Source organism: Lissotriton vulgaris, chromosome 3_1 (assembly GCF_964263255.1).
Source record: "Lissotriton vulgaris chromosome 3_1, aLisVul1.2, whole genome shotgun sequence".
Classification (NCBI taxonomy): domain Eukaryota; kingdom Metazoa; phylum Chordata; class Amphibia; order Caudata; family Salamandridae; genus Lissotriton; species Lissotriton vulgaris.
Genome location: NC_141689.1, coordinates 2,008,487,609 through 2,008,513,292, shown reverse-complemented (window position 1 = coordinate 2,008,513,292; position 25,684 = coordinate 2,008,487,609).

Genomic DNA, 25,684 nt, shown 5'->3' with positions numbered 1-25,684 from the left:
AGCCGTGTAATTGGATATGTCTACACATTAATGAGTGATCCTTTGTTTCAGTGTATTCTTCACCATTCAAATAAACTTATTTTCCCACCCTAAGGCATCTATATGTAAAAGGAAGCGACCAAGCTTCATGGAGATAAGAACTTCCAAGAGGATCGTATCTACCAATGGCAAAGTACTTCATAGAGCCCTTGAACTTGAACATTGGGAACGGGAGAGTTATTAAACTGTGAATAAGCCACGTTGCAGTATTGGCCTCTGCCACAGAAAACGGTAAAGGCTCAAACCTCTCAATGTGTAACATAGAAAAAGAAGCATCTTTCATCGACAGTAAGCGCTGCTTGTCTGTCAAATTAAACGGGCAAACAATGATGATGTATTCATGTAATGCCATGGCACTTTTCCGGCCTTAAGGGTCTGCAATGTCCATGCAAACTGCATAATAGAACGCAATTGATTTTGACCATAGTACAAAACAGACACTTCATCTTGCACAATATCTACAGCAGATGACATAATATTATCTAAAGTGTAAATGTGGGAAGAGAGCGTGTTTATACTATTATCTACAACTGCTAGCACTTTTTCTAAATTAGCTTGATCTATAGCTCTAGGGCGGGTAGCCGCCTCAATCTTGGATGTTTTCCAGAATTCGTTATAAACAGCATATATCCATCTTTTAGATCTACCGTTAGCCGGGTCTTTTATGCAATCATTCAGATCAACATCGTCAGTCAGTTTAGATAAATGCAGTTTAACTGACGCCAAGGTAGAATGTCGGAGCCAATTCTGACATAATTTGCCTACAGAATAGGTAGTCACAGAATGGCCACTCTCAAAACGGGGCTCTACCCTGACCCGCGTAAAGCCATGAGCTAAAGCCAGAAAACCATGGTGGCATGAGTCAGCACTTCTGTGCCAGATCAAACTGCCTTCGGGATCCAAACTGGATATGTTAAAGGAGGAATTCAATAACAGAGTTTGTAACTCTCTCATGGAAAATTTAGTAGTATTACCCCAACTGAACTATTCCTCTAAGTCAGGAAAAGAAGGAGCGTTTAATCTTTTAGCAGTAGCCAATCCAAAGCAGGTTGTCTGGTAAATTGTGAAATTCAACAACAACATATGGTTTGGGATGAGGCATGCATGGTGCAAAGCCTCAGTGCCTTGCACTTGCCAGCTTTTGGAACCCCAAACTGATTTAAGGTCAATGGTATCCTTCCACAACTCGTAGCCCCCAACATCTAACTGGTCTAGAAAGTACTTCGAGTACAATAATTTAGTATCGGTAAGTCTACTTTGGATGTGGACTTTTCAGTCATTTTAAAATGAAATGCATTGGGATTTGATTGATTAAAATCGGTAAAGTAAGTGAACCTATTCAAAAAGGAAGCAGAACTGCCTTGTATAGGAGCTGGACAATTTTCCCATTGCGTATAACTAACAGGGTTCCTCCTGGTATTAGTTGTATGCAGGTAGTGATTGCCAAAATGTTGGTAACAATAGAAATCACCGTAATTAGCAGACTCAAAGTACAAATCTTCAGCATCAAAGGCAGCATAATATTTCAAATCAGAAAACAATGATTCTACGGCCTGAACATCCCAATCATCGACGTATATTTTGTTTAACTACATCCCCCATAGACACTCTAAGCACATTTATAACCTCAGTGGGCCCATGGATTTGAAATCGAACAGCATCCCATACAATACCATCGAAGACAGGCCAAGCAGTGATATTAACAAAAGCCAAGTCTCTCTTCAATCTATGTGATGAGGAATGGGTAGCCAGTATTCCATTGATATGTCGAATGCATGTTCTCTCCTCGACATAGTGTCCATTGACGAGACGGAAAAAATAAAACACAAAACCAATTGACATAAAAAGGTAAATTGAAAAAAGCACTAGCCAAATATAGGTCCAAGGGGGAATCAAAAAATGTCTTTTAAATAGTCTTGCTAGAACAGAAATCTTTGATGTGTGGGAATCAGTGTCAAATGAAAATCTGGATTCTGTAACCAAGCGAGTTTGCAAATCAGGCATCGATAAGTCAGTTGGGTAAGTGTAGTCAATTTCATCAAGTTGAGTACCAGGCAGTGTACTCAATAAAGGACTGGAAATAGCAGGCATCTCGAGAGCAATATCAGGCACAGGATTGGAAACCGGGGCCTAAACAGAATTTCTCAAATCGAAGGACATGAGACTGCCGGTGTCATACTAAGAAGAATCGGCCACTCTGTGTATCTTGATATTGTCAATGGAGATATACATGTTCTCCTTAGGACCTGGAAGTGGTGGTAAAATGACTGTTCTTGTGCCCTTCACACCAAGCACTGGAACCGGAGCTCGATACGAGGGACCAAATTATTTCTTGTTTTCGATCTCCTCTCGAACCAGTTCTCCAACTTGGGGTAGCCAGCCAACTACCGGGATCTGCAACGCATCATCCAAGGTGGAGGGCAAATGTTCCTTTGCAAGACTGTCTCTTGTCTTTTGTTGATCCTCTAAAACATTTCAATGTTCATCTACGTAAAAGGAGGCAGCAAGAGCCGCCGACTCTAGACCGTCAAGGTCCGGGACAAACATCTTGTTACCAAAGAGCATCTCGTATGGGGTCCGCCCACCCAGAGACCTTCTAGGGAGATTATTACGGGCACGCTGCACGCTATTGAGGTGGGCCAGCCAGTTCCTGCCAGTGCCTATAACTTGAGCCGTCAAAGACTGCTTTAAATCTCGGTTCATCCGTTCCACAACACTATTTCCCTCAGGCCTGTATGGAGACGAAAACTTGACTTGGACCCCCAACAAAGTCATGGCATCCTTATACGCCTTAGAGGCGAAAGCCGGACCCTGATCCGAATGGAAGGTACCACAGGCAAAAATCCCTACAAAGACACGCAAGTCTCTAATGACAGTCCGTGAATTAGCGCTGCGGTGTGGCCACACCCAAACAAAGCATGTGCATGAATCAACTGCTACTAAGATGTACTTATATGCGGTATCAGAAGAAAAAGGACTGCAGTGATCTAAATAAACACACCCAAGCGGTTTATTAGATATGTACAACTGTGTCTGGGGCGGACGCGCAGCAGTTGAAGGCTTAATCTACTGGCAAATGTCACATCGAAGGACATAATCACGCGTCTGTTTGTACAGTCCCCGCCACCAGAAACGTTGTTGTAACTGAGCTACAGTAGCCGAAACTCCCGCATGCGCAGACGCAACACCTTCATGTGCTGCGGTAATCAGTGTGGGTCTGCGGGCCGCGTTGGGAATTAACCTCTCACCAACGTCAGGTATTTTCACATAAGGAACTTTATCAGGACTTAAGCGGTATGAACACTTCAAAGGGAATCCTTTAGGATATTTACTTCCCTTATCAGTTGCAGCAACAGCTGCCAAGATATCATCACCGATCTTACTTTTGGAATGTGTAACTGCTGCAACCAAATATGTTGATACTGCTGATTTCGCGGCCTCATCAGCCAACGTATTGCCAACAGCGTGGACTCCCACGCGCTGATGACCGAGAGTGTGAATCACAAACACGAGTGGCAACTGCTCTTTAAGCTCAGCCACTCGGACCCAGATCATTTTATGTTTTATTGTGCTACCCTTGGAATCACGAAAATCATTCTGAATCCAAAAGAACAGGTTTTCATTGTAAGACTGGACACAGTAGTAAGAATCTCTCACAATAAGAGTTGTCACACTAGGATCAGCGTACTCCAATGCAAGCATCAGAGCACGGAGCTCTGCTAATTGTGCGGTGCAGTCCCCAAGAGTCTGCGTGTGCACGACTCTGGACTTGAACTCATCATTCACCATGGCACCTACCACAATTGCGCAAGCGGAAACGTATGCGTGCTTAGACCCATGCGCAACTTGCGCTGAACCATCAGTGTAGATGATGCAATGGAAATCCTCCAAAGGCATAGCCAAAGGCGCAGGATGAACAAACTCATACTGCAAAAACTCCTGCGACTGTAAGGAGGCATCAAAAAGAAACATGACATCCGGAGATGTTAACGATGCTGCCCATTGAATCCACCCTGGGTGCAAAGCTTAAGAATTAGGTACACTGGCCTTCGACACTGCCTCTAGTGCAGGATACAGGATAACAACCAACATGCGTTTTCCCTGCGACAGTGCACGTTCCTTAAGAATCGCCATTTGCACTGCTGTCAAAACTTTTTCCACAGAGGAAAACCGCATTTCAGCCGAAGTGTACAAGTGTGACTTGTAAGCAATAGGTACCATGCCTCCTTCGTTAAAGGTAAGGTACGTAAAATCCACCGCCCCAGGGATGATTCTTATCACCAGGTTGATGTGGTTGTCACGAGTCAGTCTACAGAAGATCAGCCTGCAAAGATTGCAAAACAGCTGAATGTTCTGGCAGCCAGCAAGATTTGGTAAAAGTTGGTTGTATCAACGCATACAAAGGCTTGATACGCTGGGCATATTCAGGAATATAAGTACGCTCGAAATTCAAAAATCCCAGCAAGGACTGTCATTTTTTCAGAGTTGTAGGAGCGGGCAGTTGAGCGCATTTCTCCAAGAAGTGAGGAGCAAATCCTCGACCTTCATTGTTGAGCTCGTAGCCCAGGAGCAACACTGTATACTCTGCAATATGTGACTTCGCAAAGTTGATGTTAGCGAGTTCGCCAGTTTCCACGGGAACGAAGAAGAATCCCAGTACCTCCAGGACACAGAAACAAGAATGTGATAGGGAACACACTCCTGTCCACTGCCCCCTAAAAGTATGAGGGAAAAACCCAAGGAGTGTCCACCACTCTCCTCATACGAGGGGGTCAGCATACAGGAAGAAGTACTTCAGGTGGTGGTCCCGGCTAGGAAAAAGAACAGGATGCACTATATATATATCATATACTCTAGACATACAAGTATTACTCAAAACATTAACATGTGTGGTTGTCACCAGGAAATTCTTACCCCAAGTGAAGGTCGTAATCACTGTAAAGATGAGTTCTGTAGCTCAAGGGGTAATCCAGTAGGCCCAATAACCAGGCCAGGAAGGGCAGAACTCACAAAGGACTCACACACCCAAACATACGAAAGAAAAAGGGTGAGGAATGAGGTGTATCGACCGGCTGTGCAGGGGCAAGAACTGCGGAGCAGTAACACACTCGGGAGAAGAGACACCCGGCCCGAGGGAGAACCAGGGCGGAGCGCTCACTCTCAGAAGGAATACATCAAAGGAAAGAAAAGGAGTAACTTCCGTTTGCCACAGAGTTAGGGGCTAAAGTCACGGGCTTAGCAGGACGCCCGCAAAATGCGTGGGAAAAGGTAGGGAGTACGGCCAGCGCCTGCCCGGGAGCTTCGAAGGAGAAATGCCGGCAACCGGCTAGTAAATTGCCAAAAGAGCACAGTGAGAGCTGGGCACAGCGGAAGATACCGGCAACAGGATGCAAGACGAAATGGTCACGAAACGCCAAGAGGGAGCTGCAAAACGCTGCGGCAAGCGTGTTCCGAAAATCAAGAAGTAGGAAGGGGGCGTGGTACTGGAACAGTAAGCCAAGCAGCGGCTACGTTCCGACGCGCCTCTTTACGTGCGCTAGGGAGGGTCTAAAAACACCTATCTATTTCAGAGGTTAGGGATAGTGACAAAGAACGGGACGGGGATTCCTGAACAAGCACACATGTCAAAGTTTTTCCGCCAGCCTCACCGTTTCCTAACAGTTGAACTTGTAACCAAAGTCCGCAAAGTTACAAATAATGCGATCAACGCGACACAGATGTGCCCAAAGCTCGTCGTCTGTGAGATATATGTCATCCACATACGAACACGCATCGGTGTCCACTCTCTCTGAGAGAGACAATACGGGCAGCAAACACGCCTGGACTATTTTTATAGCCCATAGGCAAACGTTTATACTGGCGTTGTATGCTGCCACAGGTAAAACTGGTCCAAATTGTGGGCAAAAAAAACGTTGGATATGTCAAGGGTGGTTTTAAACCGTTTACGCACAAGACCATCCATAAGAGCAGAGTCGTGGGTATTCTGTACAGCACAGGTATGGCAATGAGAGTTCAAATGCTGGTAATCCAATACCAAACGGTACGAGCCGTCAGGCTTGGTCACAGTAAAAAGAGGGTTATTCATCAATGACACAAAAGTTTCAATCACACCTTGATATTCCAATTGTTCAAGGATTTCTGCGACGGAAGCCTTAGCTTCACATCGGATGGGATATTGAGGTTGAGGCTGCGGCATAAACTGTAAAGGAATCTCGTGGTGTGGAGAAAATGTATCCCACCCACAATGTGTACGGTACAACGCCGGCGCAAGAGCCTTAGCCCACTCTTCTGCAAAATTCAGCGCATGCTCTTTTGAGACTGTGTGCGGGAAGCTAGGGAGGATCACCTCCTCCCCTCTTGGAGCTGCGAGAACAAAAGGTGGGGGCCAGTCAGATTCCGCTAACAAAATGTCACAGGTAGTCGTAAGATTTTCCTAAAACACCCCTTTGAAGGTACGCTGTATGTCACCTTCAATTAAAAGAACTATGTTAGAAAGTCTATCAGGGGGAGCTACTCTAGTATCAGCTGTCTCCACAACAACATATTGCTCAGTCGCTGTCACTTTCAGTAGCGGACGCAGGGCCTCTCTCACTATGGTAATCTCCTCCGCGCTATCCAGCAAGATCAGAGCCCATGTCTGATTCCGAAGCTGCGTTCTCACTATCTGTAGCATATCTCGCTGTTAAAGCGGCAACTTTCTTTTTCTGAAACTGGGGTCTTTTTGGTGTTGAATCGTCCTGCTTGCCTTTACTGTCTTTCAGGCGGGGCTGGTCACGTCCCTGCTGGCCACCCGACCTCTGCTGCCTCCTCCACCACCGTTCGATGAGGCTGATGAGTCCTGAAAAGAACAAGGAGAGCGTTGTTCAGAAACCTGAAAACGATCAGGTGATTTTATCGTCACGCGATCGTACAAGTCATAAATACATTCTGTAGGTGCACGCACTGGAGACGCAGGATGAGACTCCTGTTTCTGCTGTTGTTGTTTACCCTGTTTTTGTTTTTTTGGCCAATTTTGCTTTTTAGCCTTGGGCTGTTCATCAGTCTCTGACTTCTGCCCTTGGGGTTGCTTTTTCTCTTTAGTGGAAAATGGCTTGACTTCCAAACTATTGCGGCCCACCATCTTATAAGCTGACACAGTAATTCTTGGTAGCTGTCGGGGTTTATCGGCATCGGGTACAGCCTGCAAAGCATTAGACACCTGAAAGCTCACTGCATCTCCCTTGACATTCACAAGTACGAGATCGGAAACTATGTCAAAACTGCCGCATAGGCGCATACTCAATTCAACCGCTGCCTCAGGTCCATGCTCATCTTGAACATGCCTAACGACCGTTGGAAGGACAGTCATTGACGGTGTGCCGAAGCACCTCGTATATACTGCTGCAAAGATCTTACCCCAAGATTCACAGTCACCAGCTTCTGGAATCAAGTCTTTATGCATGCTAATTGTCAGAATCCTGTGTTTTTCACCAGGAGTCGTGTTAGGAAATACTGCTTCCAGCTGGTCAAACTTCTCGGTAAGCCAGAAAGGAAATTAATCCTTATTCTGGGGGTGCTTGCCCATCACAGTGTTTACCATCACAGGACTAAGCTTCATTCCGCCCTGTCCGGCTGAAAGAGCGGCAACACCTGGGGCACCGCCCGGGAGATTGCGGGTAATGTATTGCACTAATGACCTAATCACGCTAATTGCAACTACATGTAGTCGTCTTATATCAGCAATGGGACACGCCCCGTGTTGAGGATGAGGTGTAAATCCAGCCACAACAGGCCAAGTCATGCCTGGAATGGATAAGGGACCTAATCTCTGTGAGAACAAAGAGTGGGGTAGGACACAATTAAACCAAACACGGTGCTGCCAAGAGTTAATCGGAACTTCCTGTGTCCAATATGGAGCATAGTCCTGTGGCACGGCAGTGCGAGTGTACGTGTCGAACACATTATTATTTGCGTTGACAACCGGGAAGGTCACCCACGAGTAAAAAATGTCATAAGGGTAAGCCACCTCGGCACTCACCACCATAATTACAGCTATGCCATCCACGGGGACATTATAAGTCTGCAAATGATTGCGCACCGCAATGCGACTATGTTGCGTAATGTCCACTGCGGCCATAGTGACATAGAAAAGATGTTGTACAATAAAAACTATGTAGCACAACTGGGTAGTAATTCAAGGAAACCGTTTCGAAAGATTCAAGCTTGAAAAGACCTATATAAAGATAGGTAGGTTTGTCCGACACCACTGTCTTCCAGAAAAAACAGTGAAGGGTGTTAAGGACTGACATAAGTACTACTCAAGTGTCACGTAATAAGACCACCAACAGTTGGGCGCCATGTCGCAGGGGACCTGCTCCTACACAGAACTGTGCATAGAGACATGGAACCTCAGTGAATTAGGGTGTGCCAAAACTCACCTTAGTATCCAAAATCCCCTACCAGACTAGCAATCAGTGTCTCATTGGTTCTTACACACGCCCAATGATTAGACAACCCAGAACATGGACTTAGAACACCTCAGGTAACGTGGAACACATGAACACTCTTTCGTTATACTAACATATCAGTCCAGAACGAGGAGTAAATGATGACACGTGCAAGTTTGAAATATTTATTTCTAATGCAGTGTTCTCAAGCGCAGTATCTTGGCTAATACAAGCAAACATATTATAAGCAACAAGGATATCAGCATAGTTACTAGTCCATAAAATACAAAGGGTGAAAGCATGTTAAAGTGCTAAAGGGAAAAGGTCTAAATGGAACCTCAGTTTACCCTCCCTTGCTAGAATATTATATTATATCTACAGAAGGTCTCTTTGGGTTTAGAAGGGCGGGCCCATACCTCTGGTCTTAGCAGAAAGGGATCACATCATCTCCTGCACCAATTGTCTGCATGCGAAATATTCATCAAGTGTGTATTCAGGCTCTGTGCAGTGCATTAATAATTGCGCCTAAAAACCAGAGTTGGCCACAGCTGCATATGTATTATGTCTAGACTGTGCGCTGATCAAACCGAAAAACAAGTGCTGTGTTGAAATAATCTTGAAGGCCTCGGCACTCACTGTTCAGACATAGCTTACCAAGCAAGGCTGATATTATAAGCAAACATATTATTCCCGTGTGAAGCAAAATATTCTACTATGCGAAAAGCTTTAATAACAAAATGTGTCGTGTGCAGAGGCTGCAGAAAAGTAAAATGGCGTTTAAACTTCTAATAAGCTCATGCTAACATAACACAGTGTGAAGGCAAAACCTATCTACATGACAATCCCATCTAGATGAAGATCTCTCTATTCACCACTGTGCTACCTCAGCCTGTTTCCTGGAACCCCCCAGCCCGGTCACTCAAACTCCAGACAAGGAATACACAACCTAGCAGAGGCAGGCTTTGGATAGTTAGACAAGAAAATACCTACTTTCTAAAAGTGGTATTTTCAAACACAGAATGTTTAAACCAACTTTACTACAAGATGTATTTTATCATTCTGAGTTCAGGCATATTAAATTCGAATTTCTACCATGTTCCCTGAATCAGTTAGGATTTTAAGATGTAATAATCTAACTGCCCATTCTGGCCTATGGAGAACAGGTAGCCTTGCAAAAGTGAAAAACGAAAATGTCTGTAATTCACTATTAGGACATGCTACACACACCGGGGCATGTCCTACCTTAGACTTACAATGCACCCTGCCCTTGGGCCTACCATAGGGGTGCCTGATATGAAGCAAAGGGAAGGTTTAGGGACTGACAAGTGGCTGCACTGGCCAAGTTGACATGGCAGTCACAGACTGCACACACGCCTTGCAATAGCAGGCCTGAGACACACTTTACGAGCTGCTTCTGTGGGTGGCACAACCCGTGCTACAAGCCCAGCAGCAGCATTTGATTTACAAGCCCTGGGCACATATGGTGCACTGTACTAGAGTCTGACAAGTAAATCAAATAACTCAGTCACTAATTAGTACATCAATTTAACATAGGGAGCACTTGCACTGTGGCACTGAATAGCAGTGGCATAGTGCCCAAAGCATATAACCAGCAAAAACATATCAAAACAGAGGAGGCAATCAGTAGAAATGGAAGGGAGACTGACGCCAAAGATGCCAGGTCTAACAAACCTGATGTTTAGAGTTGTTTGCATGTTTAGAATGGCTGCAATATGTATTTTTTTACTTTTGGCATGAGATTGTATTGACATTAAATAAATAGTTTGCATGGTTTTGTGTTAAAACTAAATGCACTTTTTAGAAAGCCTTTATGCAGGTGGGGGCGAGGGAGAACCAGAAAGGGATGAGAGACAAAAAGAGATTAGGGCAGCACAAAAGGCAAAGGGAGAGCATAAAAGAGAGAGTGGTTGAGCTAAGGGACATACTGAGAAAAAATGCTCAATTTATATATGCTTTTTTGGTTGGTATGGCACGACTGCAACCAAAGTAAACATGTTTCTGTGTGGAGTAACACCAGATGAATGATGTATAAGGGAGGCCCCACAAGCCTTAGGCCAAGATCTTGGGGTCATGTCTGCATGCTTTGGGGGAAGGGGATTGAGGGGCTGTTCAAGCTGCCCTTATCCAGCAGGCAGCTTGTCAATTAAATGCTGCTGCTTGTTTACTGCCCTCCTGCTGGGGAGTTCTTGATATTCACATTTTCACTGGTGAGGATGTGTCCCTCAGCTAAAGAGTTGTCTTAACAAGAGATAAGGCAGTGGAAGTGGCTTCCAGCATGCGGTCTACTTAATATATTTCACAATCTTGGATTTTGGCCATTTCTGGGCCACGAGACAAGGTGGCCGTAACTGAGACCGCTTTTCCTGGAGTGCTTTAATGATTAATGCAAAAACAACAGTTCGGGCTGGACTGTTCCCATGAGGCACAGGGTCAAGGCTGATTTGCATACGGCCATGTCTGAACTGGGGTGGTGTGGAGTGCAATAAAACGATGAATTTAGGCTCTGTAGTGGGGTGAATGTATGACATTGTTCTACATTTTGTCCATCAACTGTTGTTTTTTGCATTTGTCACCCCGAGTGGGATGGGTATGCTCAGACATGAGTCCCATGCTCTCCACACCACTGGAGTCAAGCTATCCTGGCCGAAGACAGCTGATAGCCAGAAACCGGTCCTAGGATACTTGATTCCGGTCCAGGAAAGACATGGCTTGGCTGTTCTGGCTGGACTGTTTCCATGAGGCACAGGGTCAAGGCTGATTTGCATATGGCCATGTCTGAACTGGGGTGGTGTGGAGTGCAATAAAACGATGGATTTAGGCCCAGATCTCTGTACTGGGGTGAATGTATGACATTGTTCCACATTCTGTCCATCAACTGTTGTTTTTTGCATTTGTCACCCCGAGTGGGATGGGTATGCTCAGACGTGAGTCCCATGCTCTCCACACCACTGGAGTCAAGCTATCCTGGCCGAAGACAGCCGATAGCCAGAAACCGGTCCTAGGATGCTTGATTCCGGCCCATGAGGCACAGGGTCAAGGCTGATTTGCATATGGCCATGTCTGAACTGGGGTGGTGTAGAGTGCAAAAAACAGATGGATTTAGGCCCAGGTTTCTGTACTGGGGTGAATGTATGACATTGTTCTGCATTATGTTTATCAACTGTTGTGTTTTGTGCTTTAATGATTCACATGGGCTGTTTCAGTTCACGCTGGGTGGCACTGCAGTCACTGACTCTGCCCCAGCCCTACCTTCTACTGACTCTAGAGGTGCCGGCTCCTCTCACGCAATGGCCCCTTAGGGTTGGACTGGGCCAAAATAAAGGCACGATCACCAAAAAACCACCAGTTCGTTGTAAGCGGTCTGTTTTAAAGAACGATAAACAAGTAACATTGTGTAAAGTGCATGGGATTTAAATATCTCCTCAGAAATTATAAAGATTATGTGATAAAAGAATCTAGGGAAATATTGGTGGCAAATGATCAGGGGTGAGTGGCCAGCTCGTTGGTAAACTCCGCTCCACCGGCGGTAGGCGGATGTTATTTGTTTACAACCTCCACGCTCTGCATGGAGCCCGGAGTGGCAAAAAACACTGTGAGCTCTGCCGGCAGAGCGGAGTTTGCTGCCCACCTTTAGTCCTTTTGCTCATTATATTTTTTTCTATATTTCTAAAGTGTTTTGGGAAGTTTATTACGTTTGTTCTTTGAATTGTTAGTACTACTGGAACTTAGCACGTACTTCGCTGTGCCATGCATGCCACTTATGCCATAGCTACCAGGTGTTGAGCAGAGATTCTGTCAAAACTGTGTTTTGATCTAATCAGAGTATCTTTATTGAGCTGGTAGGGATGAGTTCCTCCAAAATGAATCACCTTATTTCTGATTCTTTCATCAAGGAATAATGACACAATGTATGTGTCTCTCAAAGTCCATAGACACAAAGAGTAGCATTGAAGTTCACCTCGGGTCATTGTAGGAATATCTAACTTTGAATACCTCATTATTTTTACTGTCTACAAAGCGTTGCAATTTAAATTCACATAATAAATTTTTTTATATGTCTTCCCAAATACCACGAGAGGGTTATGCTATCCTTATTTGCCTTATATGCACATTGGATAAAACTCATATTATAGTTCTTCAAACACATTTCATAAATAAATAGGTACTGGCCTGATTCCCAAACTGCACTTTGTAGTACGTTTTGTAGTACTGCAGAACATACTGCAAAATGTGCTACCAAATGTACGTTTTACCTATACTTATGTGTGCAGAGTTCTCCACCCCTTACTGAGGAGTTTCTGCACACATAAATGTAGGTTTTAATAGTAAATGTGGTAGGGATACGGAGGAATGGATGGGATAAGGGGCAGACTTACTCTTAAAGGGGATGCAATTAGAGAGGAGTAAGAGGGGTTTTGAAAGGGTCAGGGAGGGACATCACCCAGCCACACGAGAGTAAGACCATTGCTTTACTCTGAGTGTGGAGACATGTAGCTTACACTTTTGTAGTGAGTGTGCACTCAGAGTGTATGAATACTGAAAGCAGTAAACTCATTCCAAACTTTAAACTATCCCAAAAGTGTAAATTACCATTGTAAATCAGGCCCTACATGCAGCACTGATACCTAAACATTCCCAACTTATAAGTGACAGCAACATATCAGTTTCCGCCTATGTCACATTGCACTGAGGCCGCTCTGACTACTAGAGCGCCCCAGCAACTTCCTGCCTTCTCCCGGGTCCCGATCACGTGCCCACCAGGAGGGGTCCAGGCAACCGGCAGTTATAAAAGCAGGTTGCAGCGCCAGAGCGGGCACTCAAGACCAGAGGCTGCCACCCAATCACGGTGCTTAAGTCACGTGTTGAAATTGAAAAAATGCTGTTTTTAAAAATGGAGGAACTGCTTTTAGAATTGTCACTCATTATACTGTATTTTTAAAACTCCCCACCGCCTAGCGCAAGCACACTGAGGTCGCTCTGACTACTAGAGTGCCCCAGCAACTTCCTGCCTTCTCCCGGGTCCCGATCACATGACCACAAGGAGGCAACTAGGCAACCGGCAGGTATAAAAGCTGGCTGCAACACGGGATGGGGCACTCGAGACCAGAGGCCGCCACCGGATCACTGCGCTTAAGTCGCGTGTTGAAATTGAAACACTTCTGTTTTAAAAAATTGAGGAACTGCTTTTAAAATTGTCACTCATTATACTGTAATTTTAAAATTCACCACCGCCTAGCGCAAGCACACTGAGGCCGCTCTGACTACTAGAGCTCCCCAGCAACTTCCTGCCTTCTCCCAGGTCCTGATCACGTGACCACCGGGAGGGTCCTAGGCAAACGGCAAGTATAAATGCCGGCCTCAGCGCAGGAATGCAGCGGACACACCAAAGGCACGCCAAAGGCAAGCCCATCTGCACCCGTCCGCGCCCAGTTGGGCCCAGGGCCCAGGCATTCTTTCCACGTACTCAAATACTCCCCCAGGAACTTAGATAGCTGCATTCTGCCTCCCTCAAACCTAAAGTCACTACATTGGCTCATTTGCAGCAGCACAACATCAGTCATACACGAGATGTCTTCCCAGAGGTCAGGCTGTCCCCTGCTAAGGTCAACCAGCAACAAAAACAGGCAAAATCAGAACATAAGAACTTGCCAATCTTCTATCTCAATACACGCTCACTAGTAAAACACCAACTAGAAATCTTTGATCTCCTCAACTCTGATAGACCAGATATTCTTCTGCTCACAGAAACCTGGTTAACCTCAGAATCCTTACCCGACATTATAGCTGCCTTATCGAACAAATAGTATATTATGCAAACTAACCGCGCTACGGGAAAGCCAGGTGGTGGAGTCGCAGCCATCATCAACAAACAACTGACCTTCTCTGCCCTCACTCCACTCAACCTCCCAGCCACAGACAATACTGTGATCAAATTTTAGTCAAAGTCAGCCCCAATTATTTGTATACTTATCTACCCCCCCCCCCCCCCCCATACATGCCCCTGTTCCCCCACTCCCTGGGTGAACAAATAGCACCCCTAGTCACTGAATACACGAGTATTCTGCTGACAGGAGACTTCAACTACTGGGCTAACGACCCCCAAGGAGGGCCACACTTAATTGAACTGACCGAATCACGCGAGTTCCTGATTTTCACCCAACAGATCTCCTCCCCCACACACACTAAAGGTCACACTCTCGACCAACTCTGGACCACCAATCTGGTAGTCTCAGCTCTATCCATACTGCCCTGTTTCGGGTCAGACCACTAGCTGGTAAAATTTGTCCTAAAACCCAAACTTCGGGAAAATAGTCACCCTAAAGGGCGGCATAGCGAGAAAATGGAACACCATCAACAGCATTGAATTTATCAACACACTTAGTAGCACCGCACCCTGCCCCAACAAGATATCAACCACCACAAGGAATCCTTTTCAAACTGGCTCTTGGCAGCCAGTAATACCCATGCCTCACCCAAACAAATCAGGCTCACCCACCGGCATGAGGCTCGGTCTCAGAGGTGGTTCTCACATGAACTAAAGTCTCAAAAACGCTCCCTATGCCAATCAGAGAGAAAATGGAGACAGAACTATTCACCAGAAGGGAAAGATAAGTACGTCAGGGCCTAAAAAAACAAATTTAAAACAGCACAAAATGGTGCATAATATTCTGTACATAGTTTTAAAAAAACAGAGCTGTACATAATATTATTTATCGTAGACAGGGTGAGAAAAGAAACTAGTCACAGCAGCCTAGAAACTCTCAAAATGCCACAAATGCGGAGGGACACCTCTAGCTTTCAATCTTTGAATGCAACCGCGTAGTGTCTAGTTGTGGCATCTCCTCGATCCATTCCTCCACTAGAAACTTCTTTAAGATTCTAATTTCACAAAAGTATGAAGTGTATAACCTTATAGGGCTACCCTAGTCTAGAGTCAAATTCTGAACGCACCAGCAACAGAACTAATGCTGTCTTCTTCAGTGTGCTTTTGTATATTCCCACATGTTCAATGTTGAGAGTGGGAGCCGACTGGTTTCCTGTTCAGACAGCTGTTCCTGAGCTCGGATCTAGTCCAACCTCTGTGAATCGCCCCTTCTGGGTCGTGATGCTTTGGGGCAGTGGGAATGGGGCCAGTGCACTTTCAGTGTCCTTTGCAGTGGCGAGCCGCAGAGTGCTCATTTGCATTTCCTAGATGAGCAACTGCTTGATACCTCACTTCTGGGCTAATCTAATTTCTTTGGTGTCCAAATGTTGTCCTCCTGGAAACAGTTGCAGGTCTAACTCAGAAACACTGTAACATCAAACATGAACTCAACCCCAAGCAGGCCATCAAGTGACCTGCTGCAAGAGATAAATGGGGATTGTAAAGTGTATTTGACTTTCTCAAGCTGTTGATAGAGCGCAAACTGAACAAAAATGCACGAGTGCACCATAGGCACATGTTAGTTGCACAATTATAATAGAAGTGCCATTAAGAATTGAAGATATATATTCACATATACTTAGACGTGTGTGGTTAACGTAGAAAATACATATAGAAGTGGGACTGATGCAGAAATGTGTGGAAAATGTATTTTTATTAGACGTAATTAATCATGATCCATGTTATGTAGCTGCTAATGGAGGAATGTCATGCTGCAAGGCATCGAAGGGAGCAGGCCACATGGCCAGGGCAGAAGGGTTTAGAAATGAACACCCCTACATAACATGGATTGCACTAATGTTAGAGTGATTTTGTTTACTTGTTAGAATTATATTCCATAGAAGTGTTTTCCTATAATAGCATAAGATGCTAACATGTTATTTCAGTTAACCTCTGAGAAACGGGTTGTAGGCCTGAAAAGAGAAATAGGGTTTCTCATTTGCACGTGCTGACATATGCTGAATCGTATTGAGAAATAAGTTGCAACTTCTGTTAAAAGTCTATGAGAATGGGATTCAAGATGCGAATGTCTGTCTGCAGGTGCGAGGAGGGTTCCGATTAGAGTTTAATGAATAGAGCTCTGTTCGAGTAGACTGATGCAGACATGGAGGAGGATTCAGGAATGTTTAGGGGGTATCAGCGGGCCGGAGAAGAGCCTGAGAAGCAAGGTCAACGCTGAACACAAGGCCCAGAGGAAGATCATCATGGAAAAAGCCAGAATCGACATCACGCGAGGGGCGTCTCGTGAGGGGCGTTTCAACTGTAAACTGTGTTTTGTATTAGGGTCAGCACCCCTGGGTGGAGTTAGAGCAGATGCCTGAGGACCCTTCAGAGAGCGGATGGGTAGGCAGAGAGGAGTCATGACTGGAGATCATAGGTTTTCACTTAGAGACTAAGAGTGGGTGATCTTCTCAGGAAGACATTCACAGCTGACACCTTTGATAGGTTGGGACCTTGTTAAGTAGGGATACCATCTAGTACAGGGTAGGGACAGCCTAACCTGATTCTTTCCTTCCAGCTGTAAATGACGGATAGATCGCAGTTCGTGTCTATGCTTGCAGCCCTGTTGATTCTGGAGCTAGTTCTAGTAGTGTTCTTTGCCCGCCTAAGAGCTTTCAGAGAACACATGTTTGTAATAGTGCCTTTGTATCTTTTGAATCTCATTTTGAGATGTCTGTACTTGCAGTTATCAATGACTCTGTAATAAACCTTTAAAACTTAGAAGTAGTCTGTGGTTTTTCAGAGTCAAGCCCATTATTGATTAAAGTTAACCTGGTATTGGATGCACTTTCTTTCCTCAATGACAGGCAATGAAGATTCAGTCGACCAGAACGGGGTTAGATCTGGAGTGATAAGATAGAGATCAAAAATCTCGCCCTTTCAGTTGGTAGCTATAGAGGATGGTTGCCTTCTTGAGGAAGGTGATCTAGGCCAGGTTAGATTACCCCAAGGCCCCTAGTGATCGATGATCGGAAGAACCGCCCGCCGAAGAGGGTGCTGACGGCGCGAGAAAGAAAAGCAGCAGTAACGGTCGAAAGTGAGTATAAAGGGTCATGCGTGTTAGATTGCGGTGTTTTTGTGTTGCTTCCATGTTGTAATGTTTGGCGGAGTTGAATGCCTGTAGAGTGACTGCGGAACAGGTTGTGAGCGCGCGCAACCGGTGCAAATCTTAAGTTCAAATGAGAGCTTAAGTGGTTCGGGTGTATCGGACATCCAAAGTAATTGTCAACTAAGTGTGAAGGGGGTCATGAGGTACCATTGATCGCCCGCAGGACCACGATAGGGGGAACGTAAGAGTGAGCGTGTGAGTAACGGACGCTGGTCGGAAGTTACTGTGTGTAAGTAACCTATCAGAGAGACGATTGCCTGGAAAGGCATTTCGCCAGTTGTGGTGACAATTACAGATAGACTGTGGACGTACAGTCAAGGAAAGTGATCGCTTGGTCGGAAGTAGTCATTTTTCGGTGTATGAATGGGACGCATGCGTGACCGGGAGACGAGCTGAGAAAGGAGGGGAACTGCTGCGAGAGGGAGACGAGTGACGTCAGGAAGTGCCGCGCTGGGATTGGCCGGCAAAGGTGAGACTGCGCCGTGATAGGCCCAGCTAGCAAAGCCGCGCTAGGATTGGTGGATTGTCACCAGGAAGTAAACAGAATAGCGAAGCAGGAAATTGTGCGTTTAATCATGAAATGTTTTAAATGGATAAGAGCTGCGTTTAAGAGAGAGAGGCGGAGATCTTTTGATGGGGAAGAAGCCCCGCCGGAGGGTATGCCGGCAGATTATATGGCAACAAATGTAGGGTTGCACACTATATTGTGGATTTCAAATTGGAGTAAGATTACGGAAGGGAATGAGGAACTGACGTTTCCAAAGTACGGGACGTTTAGATTAGAGGTATTGCATAGATTAAAAACAGTTATGACCGCAATGAGACCTCTGCCTAGACCGACCCAGTTTGAAGCCCTCAATGCATGGATTAGGGCGTCGCACGAGAGAAACCAGAACAGGCGCCAAGAAAGGGTGAAAAGATCGGTAAGAGCAGTGCAGGATGCCAAATGGGATGCGGATGCTAAAAGATGGAGAGTGCATAACCTTGTAGTAAACAAACTGTACTCAGTGATAGAGGTGGCGGGAAACAAGAGCCCATTCGAGGAAGATGATGAAAGCGAGACAGAGGACAGCGTGATAAATAGGTTGCTAACAGATAGGCCACCCCCGTACAACAGAGAGACAGAAAATGCCGAGCCCAGCAAGGAAGAAGGGGCTGACATCGGGGAGTATAGACCGCTTCCTAGCACAGATTGGGATCCCACTGCAAGTAAAGTACTGCCTCAACCTGGTCCGGTGCAGAGGGTAGTCGGAAGGTTTGTGGTACAAAAGGCGCCCGAAACGGAGCGTGCCACATCCTATGCACTGCCAGACGCCTTGCAAGTACCTGTTACTATAGGTCCTATAGTATCGATATATGACCCAGAGAGAGCCAGAGGGGAGGAACAGGTACGAGTGGACAGGGAGAGAGCAGAAATAGTGAGGAGGGACGACATGATCAATTCCCCAAGACAGCTGCCAGGCCCAAGAGATTGGAGTACCCCAGTACACACAGCAGGCGATCCCGCAAGAGATCAAGGGGGCCCGAGGTGGCCGATGGATCTGAGGGGATCAGGACCGAAATCCTTCCAGGAGTTAAGAGAGTACCTGAAGGAATGGGATGAGACAGTAGAAGCTCACAAGAGCCTGATAGCAGCGGAAGCTGAAGGGGAAAGCCAAGGTAGCAGAATTTGGACTCACTGCGGGGCTGGAGAAAGCAGTCCGGAGTGGGACGGGAAGAGTCAGGAGAATAGAGAAGATACTGGTCGCACCAGAAATGGAGGTAGACCAGTATTGGAGAACAGGAGTCCGGAGTGTGGGGGGGTGTCCCGCCCCATTCACAGTGAAGGGGATAGGAGAACGCAAGAGTACAGGGACAGCTTTAAGTGTACACCCCATACGTCTGGCAATAGCGGACAAAATGAGAGTTGCGAGAGGTCTCGCCATGACCCCTGTGGTCACGGATATGAGCGGAAACCGGGGGACATGGGGAGCCGAGAAGGAGCCTACCAGATATTGAGTGACACTAGACAAAGAGGGAATAGCGACAGAGTGGAGAACAGCAGAGGGTCCTATCATGGGGCCAAGGAGAACAGGCAGGAGGGACAAAATGAAAGTGGGGGAAACAGGGCGGTGTTTCACCACCCTCCAAGGGAAGATGGCCGAGCATAGGACTTAGAAAGATGGGAACAAGGGAGGACCCTCCTTAACACCCCTGAGCCTAGGTGTAGGACTCGGAGCTGGGATGGGAGGGAGAGCAATGAACACCCTAGGAAAGACATACTGCGAGCCGAAATAAAAGCAAAGAGGCTTGATGTCGCCAGTTTAAGAGCAGATCTGGACGACATGGTGGATGGTACTTTGCCTTTGGAGAGAATGGAAATGTATGAACAGGATGAAATACTGTTCATGGCAAAGGACGCCACTAGGAAAGCGAGAGCAGCACATGAGAAATTAGTCGAACTGGCCGGAAAATACATGGTAGACTTGTCAAGGACCAAAGCATTACAGGGTAACCACAGGCTACATTATTCAGATCAGGACCTAGATGAGAGAAGGACAATCGGATTAAAAACACACATAAGGGAACTGATCACTGGAATAAGGACGTGGAGAGCACTGGATAAATGGGAGGAAAGATGGTCCAAGAAAGGGACCGTCAGGAGGAGTGTGCTTGGGATGTCCCCAGAGGGAGGACTGCAGAAGATAGAGGCATACCGTTTGCGTGAGGTTGCAAACGGAAGCTACGTGCATGTACCCTGGAGTAGGGGGGACTTAGCTGCCTTTACCAATTCCTTTCCTAAATTGAGGGAGAATCCAGTGGAGTGGTATAAGCAGGTAGAGAGGTTCGTAAAAATCTCCTAAGTACTCTGGATTGACCTGAACACCCTGTTTGACATCGTAGTACCAGGGGATTTGTGGTCAGCATGTAAAGCCAGTGCTGAATGGCCCACCTCAGAACCAGAGAGAGATGCACAGACTAATGGGCCGTCCGAGACAGTAATGGCAAAATATGAGAGAGTGATGACGTGGCTGAAGGATAAGGTGCCAATGCAGGACATAGATTGGGTCAAAATAGATCGAACTAGGCAGGAACCCAAGGAGACAGTCCATGAATATTATGAAAGGTTGCTGAAGGCGTTTAAACAATATAGCGGGTTGGACGTAATGGATCCTAAAGACATAGGGCAGTTTGTGTCTAAATTTGTTTTGGGCTTAAGGCCGGATATTTGCTTAATGATTCAGCAGCACTTGATTTGTTGGCAAAATAAACCTTTAGACGAAATTCTGAGGTATGCTAGGTACTGCAGCGATGAGATAGATTCAAAAGCCAAGAAACTAAAAGAAAAGCTGATGGTGGTCCAGATGCAGTCAGCTGGTAAGGGTGGACAACAGCAACAGGGAACAGGGACTGGGGGCAGGAGACCGAATAACCAGAACAAAGGAAATGAGGAGAACTCTAACTTCAGACCTAGGGTAGATATTGAGACATTGAAAAAGACGACCCGGTGCCACCAATGTAACGAGGTGGGACATTGGAAACGTGAGTGTCCCTACAATGTAGAAATTGGAGGATTAGAAGTAGAGGAGGAAGAGGTTCAAAACACGCCACGAAAAGGGGCAACAGCATACCAAGGGAAGGTGGTCAAAGGGGGGACCCCAGCACCTCGAGCCCAGTTCCCTCAGCCACCCCGAATAGCGACAGGGGGAAAGACCTATAGACAGATGCCTCTTTTCGTGGGAGGAGAAGAGTGTTACTACGTTGATCCCCTCACAGGGCAGATAGTGGAGAGAGAGGACTGTACCCTCGGGGCCGTCTTAGAAGTCGATCAAAGGGGACCCTACGTTGAGGCCGAAGTGGCAGGGTGCCCCACGACTTTCTTAGTCGACACAGGGGCCACTCGATCCACGATAAGATCAGCTGTAGTTCCAGGCCTGCCAATGTCCGGAGAAACCATTCAAGTGGTTGGGGTCGCAAACAGAAGAATAACAAGCCCACTGACAGAACTAGTGCTGGTGAAAATAGGGAAATACAGTGATGAGCATCAGTTTGTGGTTTGTTATTCTAGCCCTGTATGTCTATTGGGGAGAGATTTGTTGTGCAAGTTAAATTGTACAATATACTGCACGCCGCAGGGAGTGGAGGTACTGACTAATGATGATGACGCTGACTTTAAGGTCGCAAACTCAAGAACGTGCGTGGAGCTGTATCCCACTCTGACAGTGGATGAGCTCCCCTGGGACCTAAGGGAGACCATGATACCAGAAGTATGGGATTTCACTGGGGAAGAGATTGGACTAGTTAAAGGAGTGGACCCAGTGAAAATAATAGTGAAACAAAATGCTGAGTTTCCAAGAACACCCCAATACAAGTTGACACCAGAAACGATTGCAGGTATAAAACCCGTGATCGAGTCCATGATTAAGCAGGGAATACTGAAGGAAATCGTGGGTAGTCCATGTAACTCCCCGATTATGGGTTTGCAGAAACCAAGTGGGAAATTCAGAATAGTGCAGGACCTTCGAAAAATCAATAACATAGTTGTCTCATGTTGTCCAGTGGTACCGAATCCATCAGTGATATTGTTTCAGATACCGTTCCAAGCCGAATGGTTCACCGTGATAGACCTTTGCCAGGCTTTCTTTTCGATCCCTTTGGACGAGGACAGCCATTTCCTTTTCGCTTTTAAGCTGGAAGGTCGTGTATTAACATGGTGTCGTATCCCACAGGGGTATACAGAGAGCCCATCGATCTTTAACCAGCTTTTGAAGAAGAATCTTGAAAGTCTAGTGCTGCCCCAGAACTCGGTTCTGGTCCAATACATAGACGACCTACTTGTCGCGTCAGAAACAGAAGAAGCGTGCAAGGAGGACTCCATTGCATTGCTAAATCACCTATCAGTAAACGGACACAAGGTGTCTCCGAGCAAATTGCAGTACTGCCTGACAGAAGTGCAGTATTTGGGGCACAGGATTGAAAAAGGAAAGCGGAAGGTGTCCCCAGAGAGAATAGAGGCGATCATGAAAATGAACGCACCTAAAACTCAGAGAGAGGTCAGGATGTTCCTAGGGATGGTGGGTTATTGCAGACAGTGGATAGCGAACTTTTCACTGAAAGCAAAACCCTTGCAAAAACTGACGCACAAGGAGGTGAGTGATCCGGTACCATGGGACAAAGATTGTTTTATTGCATTCCTGCAGCTGAGAGAGGACCTGTGTCGTGCTCCTGCTCTGGGAATGCCTGATTACGACAAACCATTCTTGCTTTACTGTTGTGAAAGAGAGGGTTGTGCCTTGTCAGTCTTGGTCCAAATCCATGGGAATGCCCGTAGACCAGTTGCCTACTTTTCGGCTACCTTAGACCCAGTAGCCGCAGCGTTGCCCGGATGTCTCAAATCCGTTGCTGCAACGGGTGTCAGCATCGAGCGGTGCGAGAATATAGTTATGGGACACCAGTTAGAGGTGTATGTGCCACATGCTGTTGAACTGTTGATGACCAGGACCAAAACACAGCATCTGACGAATAGCAGGCTCACGCGCTATGAGCAAGTCATTCTTGCTGCAGAGAACGTGACCCTCAAGAGATGCTCTGTTTTGAACCCTGCTACATTGATGCCACTCCCAAGTGACATTGATGATGATGAATGTACAGACCATGATTGCCTCGATGTGACTGAACTATGCACCAAACCGAGACCCGACATCGTGGATGAGCCACTGACTGACCCTGATGAAGTTTTCTTTGTTGATGGCTCATGTGTAAGAGACGATGTTGGGCAGTTGAGAGCAGCCTATGCTGTTTGTACAATTACTGGAGTAGTGGAAGCCGCATGCCTGGAAGGAGTACACTCCGCTCAGGTAGCTGAAATTATTGCATTGACGCGTGCCTGCCTGGCAAGCAACCAAATTCGAGTCACCATATACACCGATAGCCAATATGGTTTCGGGGTAGTTCATGATTACGGCCAATTGTGGTCTCAAAGGGGTTACATGACCTCTTCAGGCTCACCCATTCGAAATGGTGAATTTGTACGTTTATTGTTGGATGCCCTGCAATGTCCGGCAGCTATTGCCGTCGTAAAATGTACTGCCCACACGAGAAACATGGACTTCGTGTCACAAGGCAATAGATATGCCGACGAAGTCGCGCGGTACTGCGCCGAACAAGGGTACTCTTTCACGGAGGTGGAAGTGGGTGGAATAAATGTAAGGACTGAATTAGCTATGATATTGGAAACTGTAGATACTTGGGACGAGTTAAAATGTGCACAAGAGAATGCACCCGAATTTGAGAAAAGCACATGGGAAACTGCAGGATGTGTGGTGGGAGACACCGACTTTTGGGTTTCATCTGATGGAAGGGCAGTGCTGCCAAATGAGTTGGTGAGCCCAATGGCCAGGCAGATTCATGGTCCAGTACACTTGGGGAGGGACGCCATGCTGAGAGTATTCAGACAAACCTGGTACAACCCTAAGTTCAGAGTAGCAGCCGAAGCAGTGTGCCAGCGTTGTGTGACCTGTCAGCAGCTAAACATAGGGAAAAGAACACCAGTTGCATTGAGTCACATAGGGAGGTCTGGAGGTCCATTCAATAGAGTGCAAATTGATTTCATTGAAATGCCAAGGTGCAACCGCCTTCGATACGTGCTGGTGGTTGTTTGCATATTTTCCAGCTGGGTCGAGGCATACCCTACATGCAGGTGTGACACCCTCACAGTAGCCAAGTTATTGCTGAGGGAACTCATTCCACGCTTCGGGGTACCGGCCTCTTTGGAATCAGATAGGGGAACGCATTTCAACAGCGAGCTTGTGAAGATGATCTGTGCAGCCCTGAACATAGACCAGAAATTGCATTGTAGTTATCGACCAGAGGCTTCGGGGATTGTGGAGCAGATAAACGGCACCATCAAATCCCGAATTGCAAAAATGTGTTTATCAACGTCTTTAAGTTGGCCTGATGCCTTGCCACTGGTTCTAATGAGCATCCGTAGTACCCCAGACAGAAGAACAGGATTATCGCCACACGAGGTGTTAATGGGGAGGGCAATGAGATTGCCATCAGCACCGACTGCAGCCTTGTTAAATATTACAGATGATATGATCCTGGACTATTGTAAGGGTCTGTCTGACGCCATTCATTCTGTGTCCCTTCAGGTGCAGGCTGCTGAGGTCCCGTCGAGCCAGGACTTGTGTCATGACCTGTGCCCTGGAGATTGGGTGCTGATAAAAAAGCACGTTAGGAGAAGCTGCCTAGATGCCCGGTGGAGGGGGCCCTACCAGATCATCCTGATAACAAACACTGCTGTGAAAGTAGGAGGGCTACCCAATTGGATCCACGCATCTCACACGCGGAGAGTTCCAGCACCTCTGGAAGAAACAGCTCCCCTCTCGGATGTACGTCCAGCTGCGGACAGAGAAGCCATAGAGGGGGCCAGCCAAGCTGTAGAGGTGCAAGAAGAAGCTGGGAGTGTGTCTGGCCAAGAGGAGGACGGTCAGTACAACAGTGAAACCGACGAAGCCACAGAAGGAGGAAGTAGCTGGGAGTACGAATCAGACGCTGAACAAGCTGAAAGTGAGCCCGAGCGAAGCAGAAGGACCAGGAGCGGAGGGGCAAGGTGTAGAGAGGCTAGCTGGCCACAGAGGAGAAGGTCAAGCCTGAGGTCAACTCCAGAGAGGACTCTTGCTCCTATATCCGAGGACTCAGATCCGGACGAAGGTGCTCTGGGCGCAGAAGCAGCAGGTCCAAGAAGATCAAGGCGAGTACGTGTGCCTAGCAGAAGATACGCCACTCCAGAGTGGACATATCTGGCGACAGATGTCTTGGGAACAGACGACAGGGAGAATTAGGGCGGTGCTGGTGGCCAATGTTGAACCCATCATCACAGTAGAAGTACAGCTGTTGGTGCCTGGAGTCGAACCAGAAGGGTCACTAACGTTCAAAGTCCCCAACCCTCCCTACCTGAGCAAGTTAAAGCACATGTTCTTCACCGAATTGCAATTCCCCGACTTTGGAACCACGATAACAAGTCATGAGGAAAATGTTCTTCGTTTGGAGCTATTGAACTATGCTATCCAAGCCGCTGGTCCCAGCCTCATTGTAGATGCTTAAAGACTTTGTAAATAAACAAGAGTAAGAAGATAACCTAGCGCCTAGGAATGCAGAGAAAACTTAGGGGTTTCCTTTAAG